This window comes from Chelonia mydas, chromosome 3 (genome assembly GCF_015237465.2).
Source record: "Chelonia mydas isolate rCheMyd1 chromosome 3, rCheMyd1.pri.v2, whole genome shotgun sequence".
Lineage (NCBI taxonomy): Eukaryota > Metazoa > Chordata > Testudines > Cheloniidae > Chelonia > Chelonia mydas.
The window spans coordinates 120,044,804-120,057,026 of NC_057851.1; the positions used below are offsets into that span (position 1 = coordinate 120,044,804).

The following is a 12,223-nucleotide window of genomic DNA, read 5'->3' on the forward strand; positions in this document are numbered from 1 at the left end:
AAATATAAATTGCTTCTATTTGCACTGGCTGCATGGCTGCCACGTTGTAGGGTCAACACATGAGTCTTACTGACGAGGTCTTACACCAAAATCTGAATATGTCATTGGCCAACACATAGCTGGGGGGGTGCACACAGCTTAACTGTATATTTTAGATGGTAAGGAGAGGGGAATGCTGCAGCCCTGAACCAGTTCTGGAGGAGGGTGGGAAGAGGTCAAATGTGGCTGTAAGCCAGTTTAGAGACAGGATCCTGGAGCCACCCAGGGCCCAGGTTAGCCCCTAACATACATTAGAGCAGTCTCAGAGCTATTCTGATTTATGCCAGGCACCTCATGCCCCATGGGCCTATTTCTGCAGCCAGGGATTGCTGAGGCATATAGCTATCCTAGCTATGGATCTCTTCTCCTGGACATTCAGTGGGGACCAAACAGAGGGAATTGCCAATGATTGGTAAGCCAGCATTACAGCATTTGCCCTAGTGGGGTTGAGGATCTGGCTCAGTTTGCCCTTTGCTGGGAGGCTGCACGGGTGCTGTTATGTTGTCCACACACTAGGAGTCAAATGTGCTTTTAGATTGGATAATTTTTTATGAGATTAAATAAAGAGTCTTACTCACTCTACAGCAGCTTGCTTGAATTGACTCATGGCACTCCCCTCTCTGTGACTTGCAGTTAGGAGTAGACATGCTTGAAACAACATCTCCTCTTCATTTACAGAGGAACAGCCCTGAGATGGGGCCTATGCCCCACACTGGCAAGTATAGGGTTAAGAGGGAGCCTGAGGGCCCAATTAGTCCAGTCTGTGGCAGCAGGAGGGGAGATGCTAATTGACAATTAGACCCAGCTGGAGAGAACCAGAGGGGGTGGTTCTGGTAAAGGAAGGGCTGCAGGGCCCAGGAGGAGACCTGAGAAAGCAGAGCTGTAGTAGGGAGCTTGTACCCTGGGCCTGAAAGGAGAAGGCAGCAGGGGCAAAGTGTCTCTAGGCAGCTGCCAGAGAAGCTTGGGGATACCCTGAGAAAGCTCCTTAGCAACAGGCTGAGAAAAGCTGCACGGAGACAAGACTGGAGGGCGCAGCTCCAGGATAGATGCTTTCAAGCAGGTAATGGTAGGAAGCAGCCGGGGAACCAGTGAGGGATCATGAGAAACAGACTCTTGCTGCTTATCACAAGGGCTCTGGGCAGGAGCCTGGAGCAGAGAGCAGGCCTGGGGTCCCTACCAGGCACTCACAGGAAGGGCAGTGTAAGTCTCAGGAGTAAAGGGGTAAGGACTGTTAAGCCCAGATCAGGACTGAAGGCCTGCTACGTGGGCACTAAGCCTTTGGGTGTTTGGTTGGACTTTGTGGTTCCCATGGAAAGGGACTGAACTGAAAGGTGTCTTGGCTGATGAGTTAGGTCACAGAAACTGCCGCAGAATGAGAACGGAGGGAAGTGGGGGTGCTAGAGGCAAAGGACCTCGTTGATTAGGATTGTCAATTTTGGTTGGATGTATTCCTGGAGATTTCACCACATGACAGTCTTTTATTAAAGATTTATCTTTAATTCCTGGAGACTCCAAGCCAATTCTGGAGGGTTGGTAATCCTCGATAGCCTGACCTGATGCCCTGGGTGGTACTGCAGTGGGACAATCGCTTACAAGCCCCTGACTCTAAATGACTCCAGGTAGGGGAGTGTCAGGGCTGAAAAAGTATTCTTGGGCTTTGGAATGACTGTCAAGTGTTGGGGCCGTGTTTCCATGAGAGCTGTTTTGACTGTATTCTATTCTATATATGTTCTTACACCATGCTCTACGCCGTAGTACCTGAGTGTCTTCCAGCAGTACGCTCATCCTGTGTTTTCTCTCATCATCTTCCTGGGGAGACAAGTGTGTAGAGTGTCTTGTTTTGGATTTTTAAAAAAATTGTATGAGTTCTGAAGCGGTTTGTGATGGCCTTTAGTTCCTGAGGTCGTTCATTCCACAGTCCTGGCCTGTCCCCAGAGAAAGCTCTCTAGTCTATTTCCATGCAGAATTTTCCACTGAAGGCATGCCGGGTGAGTGTGAGGACAAGCAGCCTGGGGCCTAGATTTATTTTGTTTGCATGGCAAACTTTGTGGGAAGAGGAAAGTCAGTCATTCCTAGAGCAGGAATGCAATATGCTCACTTATGTCCTCTCACACAGCTGCACCTGCATGTCCCACCCGCAGCTGCTGCAGCTTCGCTTTGCCTCAAAACAGTCTTGTGTTGGATGCAGGGGCTCTGCTCTGATGGAGATCCTCTCCAGCTACCCATGGCTGTATTACATCTGCTTCATGTTGCCTTTTTAATCCTTTGCCTCTTCCCTAATCTAAAATTAAACTATCAAATCCGAGCCATGCCACTCTAGAGGGCCACGCCCTGAGCTGGCATAAATCAGCATTGCTCCACTGAAGTCACTAGAGCTATGCCAGTGTACACCAGCTAAGGATTTGGTCCAGGTGCGTCCGTTTTGTCCCACAGAAAATCAGTGGAAAAGATATGATTGTATCAGTAACATGCAGAGGAAAAAAATGCCAGAAAAGACTCTTAAAAATCTGACATATTGTCATTCAGAAGAGCATTTCCATGCAGGAATTTTTCCAGTAAATAAATTTTACAGACATTTAAGGGATAGCTTTTAGATTACTGGAAATATTACTTGAATTAAAATTCAACCCATTAAGCCATCAGTTATATTGTCATTGCAACATCATGTGCTTAATGTTAATGACACACACAAATAAAAAAGAAATGACACAAGAAAGCTATTTGTGTTACTGTTCTTGGTGGTATGAGCCAAAAGCCTAATAAGATTTACTCTTGAAAGCCAAACTGAAGCCAGAGATGTGACAAGGGAGGATGAACAGAGAGACTGTTCAAATGGATTTGGTGAAGGTAGGAGGCATTGCCCTATGTGCAAAAACACTGAAACTCCCCCCCCCCCCCGCAACCCATTCTCCAACTGCATTTTGGACCTATTCTTACAAGGAGCTGAGTCTCCTCAGTTCTCACAGACCTCAGGAGGAGTTGAGGGAGCTCTCTGCAATATGTGGGCAATAGATCCCTGCCTCATGACTGCAAGGAATATGGGTTTGGTCTAAGAGTGGGGGGACCCTCACAGGGTTCCATCTGGAAAAGCACCACCAAATTCAAAAATTTGTCTGAACCTCTTGGGCAGGGCCAGCTCTAGGTTTTTTGCCGCCCCAAGCAAAAAAATCTGCCACTCAGAGAGCGCAACTGCCCAAGCAAAAAAAAAAAAAAAGGTGGCCGGAATGCCGCCCCTGGAATTGTGCCGCCCCAGCCACGTGCTTGCTTTGCTGGTGCCTGGAGCCAGTCCTGCTCCTGGGTCAGCACTGCTAGGTTAGAGATCTGCCCAGACCAGATTTCCTGTCAATGCTAGCGTCAGTACTTTCTGCTTCCAGTCAGGCTGGAAACACCTGGAGAGCAGCCTTTCTCGTGGTATTTTTGACATTTCTACTTCTGACCCTGGCTGGGACATTGACGCGCAGAGATGAGTGATGATGAAAAATAACCACCCTGAGCTTTGCAATCTCCTAACAAGGTTCAGGCTGAGTTTTTGGGTGAAGATTCTGGTTGTTTTTGTCTAAGCTGGGTCACTCATTACTGGTTTGCTCAGCTCATATTTGGATGAGGGAGTGGGCCTGAATCAGTCTGAACCTGACCACTTCAGTGGGTTGTTTTCTTGTTTAGCCAGGCCACATCAACTCCACTGTGTGTCTTCTGGTGCTAATCCATCCCCCGTCTTGGGGTGTGACTCCTTGGGGCAGCGCTTCTTTAGGCAGAGTCCTTGCTGAGAAATGGGTGGGTTAGTGGCCTGCATGAAAATGACACTTGGGCCCTAACCAGTGCCCCCAGCTAGGCCTGATTTAAAGCACCACCAAATCTGTGTGTTAAGGGAAACCTCTAAATGAGAGCCTGAGTTAACTTGTTTGATGAAGACATGCCGTTGGTGACTCTGCTCTGGTGCTAATGTATAGAATGATTGGGCAAAGCCAACAAATCACGAAGGATGAAAGACAAGAGGAATCCTTTCCGTTATATTTTCCATGTTCGAGGGTCCCCTCAGCACCCAGTTAGCTCAGCGGGTGATAACTAGATTTATAGTCCATTGCCATCCCCTCCCCCAGGCGCCTGCTGCTGTTGCCATGGCCACACAAGTTGCACAGGCTGTTGAGCTGTGCTGGTGGTCCCGGAATTATTTTCAGAGCCCTGTGTAAGTCTTGGCAGCGTTTGCCTGAAACACCCTACCCAGTTACCACACTTCGAGGCCGCTTAAAAAGAAATAAATGGGATTTAATGACTCACTGAGGCAGGTGCCTCCATTATCCCACTCAGATTTAAGGGCGGTGAGAGGGAATGTCTAGGCTGTGGGCTGGGCAGTATGATGGTAAGTGCAGCCAAGCCTGGGGAGAAGGTTTGAGCTAAACTTTGTGCCTTTCTTCTTGAGTTCTTGGTTAGTAAAACAAAATCCCAGGAACAGGGTGAGTTTCTGTGTTGTGTGCACTGTGTTTCTAGAGTAGGCTGAGAAGGGTGCCTGCTCACAGCCCGACATGGCTCTCAACACACAGGAACCGAATTAGGTCCCTGCCAAACCTTGGGCTCGAGATGTCCCCTGTTTCCGGCTTTGTTTTGGAGGAAGGCATTTTACTCAGTCAAGCTGCAAGTACATTCCAGGCCAAGGTCAAGCCACCCATCTGGTCTTCTCCAGCTATATGACTGAAGTAGCTTCAGCAGGAATATGAAGCAGTGCAAATACATCATTGTTAGAGCTTGCTCTCAGAGAAGCTTCAGGAGCCCTGAACATGCTGTTACTTGTAATGAGGCACAGTTCCCACTCATTTCATTGCAATTGCTATTTAGACTCAATTACCACAGTGGCTGCTCATTATCCCTTAGTTAACAGGTTATTACTACGTTTCTGGAGAATAATTATTTTTTTCCCCAGCTGGTACAGGATGCATTTGTCTCACGCTCCCTCACAGGTGTTCAGAGTAGGAAAGCTTCACAGAGTCCCTGACTGCCGGATGGTGTCCCTGGACACTTTTCGTGGCGTGATTCATCAGCTTCTTGCTGGGTGGAAGGGCTGTTACTCGGACACCCAGGTTCAAATCCAGCGATCGCTGCTCCTTTTTGCGTGCATAAATATTTCTTCCACATCCTGCCCTTCGCTGAATAGGCTCTATGTTATCCCCATTCCTTCCCCAAAGTCCCTGGGCTCTATCCCAGATGCCAGGGGTGCAAACTGCACAACCACTGCAACCAATGGGAAATTTGGCCCTCGGGCCATCAGGTGGGATTTACAATATCATCCTCTCACAGGGTTTCAGGTAGGGGAAGGTGGCTTTAAATCACTATCAGGGCTCCACAAGACCCCTCTCTGATGGAGGCAGGCCTGGGACACCTGGCATATCTTCAATCACCCTGGCCATGAGCCCTCCCTGGTAAGTGCTGTGTCCACTCCCCCCAGCTCTTCTCTGGCTGATTTACTGCCACTTGGGGCCCTGCATCCTGGGTTGCATTTGTGGAAGCTGATGTAGTCCAGGGGCGAGTTATGCCCTTGTCTTTTTAATCTGATCTTGTCTTCACATAACCCCACGTTTTGGCCTCCCTGGGCAGCTTTTGCAATGAATAAAGACTCGTAGACTTTAAGGTGAATAGGGACGATCATGATCATCTAGTCTGACCTCCTGCACATTACAGGCCACAAAATCTCACCCACCCACTCCTGTAAGAAACCCCTAACCTCCGGCTGAGTTACTGAAGTCCTCAAAAAGAGATTTTTTTTTTTCCTGCGTGGCTTTGAAACAAATGCTGGAGGCTCATGGATAGTGGAGCAGCATTTTAGATTATTTCCATTTGAGCAGGTGGCTTTCCCATCCTCTGCAAAACACCACCTACGTATGCTTGTAGATAGAGCCTGGCAAATCTACAGATATCCACTTTATATCTGCGGACCCTTATTTGCGGATCGGATGCCGATACAAATTTTGTATTTATGCAGCCTTCTAGCTATAGAGGGCCAAAAACTTGGAGATGGGTTCCTCCCTAAGGACTACTCTGCTCACAGTCTGGGCCTTCTCTCTCCAGAGAACCCGTTCATCTTCCTGACATAAAGGATGGAGTTAACAAGCCCCAGCAACACTAACTTAGCATTTCTCTGCAGGATCAATACCTACTAATAAAGGTTCACAGAAGACTGCCACTCTGTTACATATTCCAACTTTCCATTCACTCTGCTACTCCTAGGTATAGTTCCAATGCTAAGCTAAAGGTATTTTATCATTTTCGAGTAAATGTAAACTTTCTCAGCACAGGTTTCAATGGTATTAAAATGTAACTGGCTTTTTAACACAATTTTTATTTTATTGATCTCCTTTGAAGGCTGGAAGGAGACATTGCAAAAAAAAAAATTCCTTGTGTTGGGGACGAGTGGTTTACTCCCTAACTTCAGGCTGGATCATATTGTTCTAGATGAAGCTGGAAGCAGCAGAGATCTGGAAACTGGTCTAGTGGTTAAAGCAGAGGTCTGGGAACTAGGATTCCTGTGTTCTGTCTAGTTCTGGATCTTCCACTGTTTGGCTTTATCACTCTCTGATTTAATCTCTCTGTGCCTCAGTTTACTCCTCTGTAAAATGGGGATAAGAATACTCCCCTATTTCACAGGGGTGTTGCCGAGTCTAATTTAAGAGTGAGGCAGTGTAGCCTAGTGGTTAGGGTGCTATCTGGGGACTCAGGTTCAATTCCCTGCTCCTCTACAGACTTCCTATGTGACCTTGGGCAAGTCACTTGGCCTCTCTATGCCTCAGTTCCCCATCTCTAAAATGGGACTGTTAGAACTTTGCGGGGTGTTTTGAGAACGACTACATTAAAGATTGTGAGGTGCTCAGATACTACAATAAGGAGGCCATATGAGTACAAAATATGGACAGACTAATGTGTGCAAAACCCTTTGAAATCATGGTTGGCATTTGCTTTAGGAATGCTGTGTGAGGTAACAAATCCCCTGTAAGAAGTGCTGTGCATCATGGCCACGCTGAACTCTACGATGATAGAATCATAGAATATCAGGGTTGGAAGGGACCTCAGGAGGTCATCTAGTCCAACCCCCTGTTCAAAGCAGGACCAATCCCCAATTAAATCATCCCAGCCAGGGCTTTGTCAAGCCTGACCTTAAAAACTTCTAAGGAAGGAGATTCTACCACCTCCCTAGGTAACGCATTCCAGTGTTTCACCACCCTCCTAGTGAAAAAGTTTTTCCTAATATCCCACCTAAACCTCCCCTGCTGCAACTTGAGACCATTACTCCTTGTCCTGTCCTCTTCTACCACTGAGAATTGTCTAGAACCATCCTCTCTGGAACCACCTCTCAGGTAGTTGAAAGCAGCTATCAAATCCCCCCTCATTCTTCTCTTCTGCAGACTAAACAATCCCAGTTCCCTCAGCCTCTCCTCATAAGTCATGTGTTCCAGACCCCTAATCATTTTTGTTGCCCTTCGCTGGACTCTCTCCAATTTATCCACATCCTTCTTGTAGTGTGGGGCCCAAAACTGGACACAGTACTCCAGATGAGGCCTCACCAATGTCGAATAGAGGGGTACGATCACGTCCCTCGATCTTCTCGCTATGCCCCTACCTATACATCCCAAAATGCCATTGGCCTTCTTGGCAACAAGGGCACACTGCTGACTCATATCCAGCTTCTCGTCCACTGTCACCCCTAGGTCCTTTTCCGCAGAACTGCTGCCTAGCCATTCGGTCCCTAGTCTGTAGCGGTGCATTGGGTTCTTCCGTCCTAAGTGCAGGACTCTGCACTTATCTTTGTTGAACCTCATCAGATTTCTTTTGGCCCAATCCTCCAATTTGTCTAGGTCCCTCTGTATCCTATCTCTGCCCTCCAGCGTATCTACCACTCCTCCTAGTTTAGTATCATCTGCAAATTTGCTGAGAGTGCAATCCACACCATCCTCCAGATCATTAATGAAGATATTGAACAAAACCGGCCCCAGGACCGACCCCTGGGGCACTCCACTTGACGCCGGCTGCCAACTAGACATGGAGCCATTGATCACTACCCGTTGAGCCCGACAATCTAGCCAACCTTCTACCCACCTTATAGTGCATTCATCCAGCCCATACTTCTTTAACCTGCTGACAAGAATACTGTGGGAGACCGTGTCAAAAGCTTTGCTAAAGTCAAGAAACAATACATCCACTGCTTTCCCTTCATCCACAAAACCAGTAATCTCATCATAGAAGGAGATTAGATTAGTCAGGCATAACCTTCCCTTGGTGAATCTATGCTGACTGTTCCTGATCACTTTCCTCTCATGTAAGTGCTTCAGGATTGATTCTTTGAGGACCTGCTCCATGATTTTTCCAGGGACTGAGGTGAGGCTGACTGGCCTGTAGTTCCCAGGATCCTCCTTCTTCACTTTTTTAAAGATTGGCACTACATTAGCCTTTTTCCAGTCATCTGGGACTTCCCCCGTTCGCCACGAGTTTTCAAAGATAATGGCCAATGGCTCTGCAATCACAGCCGCCAATTCCTTTAGCACTCTCGGATGCAACTCGTCCGGCCCCATGGACTTCTACATGTCCAGCTTTTCTAAATAGTCCCTAACCACCTCTTTCTCCACAGAGGGCTGGCCATCTACTCCCCATGCTGTGATGCCCAGTGCAGCAGTCTGGGAGCTGACCTTGTTAGTGAAGACAGAGGCAAAAAAAGCATTGAGTACATTAGCTTTTTCCACATCCTCTGTCACTAGGTTGCCTCCCTCATTCAGTAAGGGGCCCACACTTTCCTTGGCTTTCTTCTTGTTGCCAACATACCTGAAGAAACCCTTCTTGTTACTCTTGACATCTCTTGCTAGCTGCAGCTCCAGGTGCGATTTTGCCCTCCTGATTTCATTCCTACATGCCCGAGCAATATTTTTATACTCTTCCCTGGTCATATGTCCAACCTTCCACTTCTTGTAAGCTTCTTTTTTATGTTTAAGATCCACTAGGATTTCACCGTTAAGCCAAGCTGGTCGCCTGCCATATTTACTATTCTTTCCACACATCGGGATGGTTTGTCCCTGTAACCTCAACAGGGATTCCTTGAAATACAGCCAGCTCTCCTGGACTCCTTTCCCCTTCATGTTAGTCCCCCAGGGGACCCTACCCATCCGTTCCCTGAGGGAGTCGAAGTCTGCTTTCCTGAAGTCCAGGGTCTGTATCCTGCTGCTTACCTTTCTTCCCTGTGTCAGGATCCTGAACTCAACCAACTCATGGTCACTGCCTCCCAAATTCCCATCCACTTTTGCTTCCCCCTCTAATTCTTCCCGGTTTGTGAGCAGCAGGTCAAGAAAAGCTCCACCCCAGTTGGCTCCTCTAGCACTTGCACCAGGAAATTGTCCCCTACGTTTTCCAAAAACTTCCTGGATTGTCTATGCACCGCTGTATTGCTCTCCCAGCAGATATCAGGAAAATTAAAGTCACCCATGAGAACCAGGGTGTGCGATCTAGTAGCTTCTGCGAGTTGCTGGAAGAAAGCCTCATCCTCCTGGTCCGGTGGTCTATAGCAGACTCCCACCACTACATCACTCTTGTTGCTCACACTTCTAAACTTAATCCAGAGACACTCAGGTTTTTCTGCAGTTTCGTACCGGAGCTCTGAGCAGTCATACTGCTCCCTTACATACAGTGCTACTCCCTCACCTTTTCTGCCCTGCCTGTCCTTCCTGAACAGTTTATAACCATCCATGACAGTACTCCAGTCATGTGAGTTATCCCACCAAGTCTCTGTTATTCCAATCACGTCATAATTCCTTGACATCACCAGGACCTCCAGTTCTCCCTGCTTGTTTCCAAGGCTTTGTGCATTTGTATATAAGTATTTGAGAGAACCTGCTGATCGCCCCTCATTCTCAGTATGAGGCAGGAGCCCTCCCCTCACAGACGTTCCTGCCTGTGCTTCCTCCCGGTATCCCGCTTTCCCACTTACCTCAGGGCTTTGGTCTCCTTCCCCCGGTGAACCTACTTTAAAGCCCTCCTCACTAGGTTAGCCAGCCTGCTTGCAGGGATAGCAGGGATAGAACTTGCATTCTCTGGCTTCAAAAGCACAGGCCCTTTACCTTTCAGCTAAAGAAAAATGTCTATTGGCTGTAAGCACTAGTGGACCTTGGACATGCTGCTGAGCAGTTCTGAGTCCATCTGGTGGTAAACGTACAACATCAGTCTCTTAATCAAACAAGCGTAATAAGTAGATATTGACTTCTACATAGATTTATTGACCTGAGAGTATATTATTGGCTGAGACAAAGCCAAGGACAATAGGGACTGCAATGGATCCTGATGTTTATTGAAACATGAGGTTAGTGTATGTAGGGTTACACGTATTGTGAATGTTTTCATCAGAGATATCTGGAAAGCTCTCCGTTACAGACATTATTTGCAAGCGTGTAATAGGTTTTTCTTTTAAACTAATATTCTAAATGGGAGATGAAATTAAAGGTCCATTAAAAAACTACTTCTTTCCTCCAGGGAGAAGGTGAATAACAGCATTCACTTATTCTGTGCAGCCAGTCATTATGCACTTATTTGCATATGTAAACCGATTTGTTGGCATTACTTCAAACTTAGTGTTGTTTACTTCTGAGGAAGTGAAGTAAACCCTGCAAACAGTTATGTACATGTTTAACTTTCAACTAATAGGTTAGTTCCACTGGGTAAACTCCTAGCTCCACTGAAGTCAATGGGAAAACTTCCATTACTTGAGTGGGGCTAGAGCTATTTGCACACTTAAAGTTAAACACATGTGTAAATATTTGCAGGATTAGAGGCTTACTGACTTGTAACATGCCTTGTAAACTAGGACTTCCCCTATATGTAACAACAATCCCTATGTCACTACTGTGTTGTGAGGTATAAGACAACATGATGAGTTTAAACAATCTCAATTGTCTAAAAAATGTGTAGCTACTTTGCAAATTACTATAACCCAATGTGATCTGAGGAAAAAGCACTTTCTTTCACATTTGACAACTTTGATGTTTCCCCTCTGTTGTCAGACAATGTTTACTTTTGATAGTATGGGTCTTTCTCACAGCAATAGAGAGGAAAACGTTATAAACATGGGAAAGCGTGATTGTAAATCTGCAAAAGTTGGCAAGGGAAATTTCTCTAACATTATTTTTTAAAATGCAATCATATATTACGTTCCCAAAAATTATGGTAAAAGGATGTTAAGGTTGCCAAGTCAAGCACTCAAAAGCTAGGAAAATGGATGGATGATGCTCACTAAATGGGTAGCTATTCAGTATTTATTTTATCCTCATAATTCAACATGTGGCCACATTTACTGCACACCATCCAAACCCTGCACTGAATACAGAAGTGTTAACTACCTCACAGGCTGTCTTATGGTGCTCTAATCAGAGTGTCTTTGTTATTTACAAACAATGAATTTATCTTCATAACAACCCTGTGAGGTTAAGTGGTGTTATATTACTATTTTACGCAAGGGGAACTGAGGCACAGAGATTAAAGCCAAAATTAAGTGTCCGCTAATTTTGGGTGCCTGATTTGAGGAACCTAGGACCTGATTTTTCAGAGTACTCGGCATTATATAGCATTTCATATGTTCAGAGCAGAGTTCCCACTGACCCCCAGGTGAGTGCTCAGCACTTCTGCAAATCAGACTCTAGATGTCTCCAATTGGGTACCCAGAAAATGAGGAAGGTACAGTGGCAATCTGTGAAAATGTTGGTTTAACTGAGTGGAACAGCTTTGTATGGGAGCTCTGTGGCAGAGGCTGGGATAGAATCCAGTTCTCCAGGGAAGCATTCCACTGCCTGACCCTGAGACCTTTCTTTCTCTTTCTGCATTCTCCTGTTTCATTGACCACACACCTTCCAGCTACCGCAACAAATGATGCAGTGGTCCTACAGACAACAGTCTCCTTCTTTACAAAGTCCTGATTCATCCCCAGAGCAGGTGCATTCTGTGCACTGAATGAAGGAGGATGTGGAAAACATAGTATGTGACCATGTAATTAAAGACTCCATCATAATGCATGCACATGAGGGACAAGTTATGGTTGCACAGGCCAGCTTAATACAGTCATTTCCTAACTTCTGAGTGCTTGACTATGCAACCTGATCACTTTTAAATGTAACTTTGCGTGCAATAACATAGAGGTTAGTTTACACTTCTGTAGCACCTTCCACGA

At 46.3% G+C, this 12,223-nt stretch overlaps 1 long non-coding RNA gene across 2 annotated transcripts in view; it reads left to right on the forward strand.

Annotated features, from left to right (window-relative positions):
- The first annotated feature begins 585 nt into the window (after positions 1-585).
- LOC122465096 overlaps positions 586-12,223 on the forward strand; it is a 66,384-nt gene continuing 54,746 nt past the window's right edge. For both annotated transcript variants that reach the window (XR_006289661.1, XR_006289660.1), the window contains exon 1: positions 586-1,099. This is a non-coding gene — a long non-coding RNA (uncharacterized LOC122465096). The remainder of the gene's footprint in view (positions 1,100-12,223) is intronic.